Source organism: Saccopteryx bilineata, chromosome 6 (assembly GCF_036850765.1).
Source record: "Saccopteryx bilineata isolate mSacBil1 chromosome 6, mSacBil1_pri_phased_curated, whole genome shotgun sequence".
In the NCBI taxonomy this organism is placed as follows: domain Eukaryota; kingdom Metazoa; phylum Chordata; class Mammalia; order Chiroptera; family Emballonuridae; genus Saccopteryx; species Saccopteryx bilineata.
The window spans coordinates 154,496,095-154,497,658 of record NC_089495.1 but is presented as its reverse complement, the minus strand read 5'-3'; positions in this window follow the sequence as shown (position 1 = coordinate 154,497,658).

The window sequence follows — 1,564 nt, the reverse complement described above, 5'->3', positions numbered from 1 at the left end:
ATGCTCATGATAAAATGTGAAATGGAAATTTTAACATAAAAGGAATATAATATAAATATATATTATCTATGTTCAAAAAAATGTTTAATCATGTATTGAAAAACAAGACCAAGAGGAAATTACAATATTATCAATGTTCTCTGGGCGGCTGAATAACAGGTAATTGTTTAGCTCTGATTGATGTTCTTGTGTGGTGTTAAATTTTCCTCTGAGGAGGAGCACGTGTTATTTGATAGACATAAACCCATTCGGAACACCACCCAAGCTGCCACTTGCCATGCGCCCTGCAGGGAGGTATGGGCTATGGAAATTGGGTGGGGAGTGCTCTTGGAAATACTTGGCAGTTGCAATAAGCTTGCTGCAGAGGGGAACCGTCTGGAAGGGCAGGCCCTTTATAGTTTCTAAGTGACTCTGGTTTCCTTGGTTGTGACCCTATTTAGCAAGAAATACAGTAGCATATTTGGGGGGGTTTTTTGTTTGTTTTTTTAAAGGAAAATGTAGCCCAAACTCCCAGAGCATAAGCAGCCTCTCTCCGGTGCTCCCTGCCCCACCTCCCTCACCTGACATTCCAGAAAAACTCCCACAAAGGGCTCCCCACTTGAAGAGATCCTCAGATCTCCATCTCTGACACATCTGAGTGTGACTCGGGTGTTGGAGTGGGGGGGCTGCTGTCTTATGGCCCCACGTGGTTTCTTCTCCCATATAAACCATCCCCCTCTCCCCTCAGCCATGTTGCAACCATGCTGCTAACAGCAGCCACTGCTGTGGAAAATGACATAGAACTTTTTTTTTAAGATTTAAAAAAAATTTTTTTATTCATTTTAGAGAGGAGAAAGGGAGAGAGAGAGACAGAGAGGGAGAGAGAGAGGAGAGGAGAGAGACAGAGAGAGAAGGTGGGGAGGAGCTGGAAGCATCAACTCCCATATGTGCCTTGACCAGGCAAGCCCAGGGTTTCAAACCTGCGACTTTAGCATTTCCAGGTTAATGCTTTACCCACTGTGCCACCACAGGTCAGGCACATAGAACTTTTTGTCCTTTGGAATCATTTGGCCTGGTCCTGGGAGTGACACACTGAACTCATCACTAGAAGCACGAGAGAACTGGGGATAACACAGTGATCTCTGGATACTGCAGAAATCTATTTCTTGGCCTTTATTTATTTATTTGCTCTTTTATTATCATTAGATTTTGTTTTCAGCCTCTAATTTCCCAAAGAGCACATTTTCTTCACATAAACACTATGGTCAAGCAATATCACAGCCACCACAGAAGAGCAAAATCATGTCCTCTTTCCAAAGAAGCTTCTAGTTGCTTTCTCAGAATTCTTACCCTGTGGTCGGTAAGGCGTGATGGAGCCTCAGAAGGCAGCATTGAGATTGTTCCCATTACCTTGACAGATGGTCTAATATTTAAGAATACAATGAGGAGGCCCTGGCCAGTTGGCTCAGCGGTAGAGCATCAGCTCAGCGTGTGGAAGTCCCAAGTTCGATTCCCGGCCAGGGCACACAGGAGAAGTGCCCATTTGCTTCTCCACCCTTCCCCTTCTCCTTCCTCTGTCTCTCTG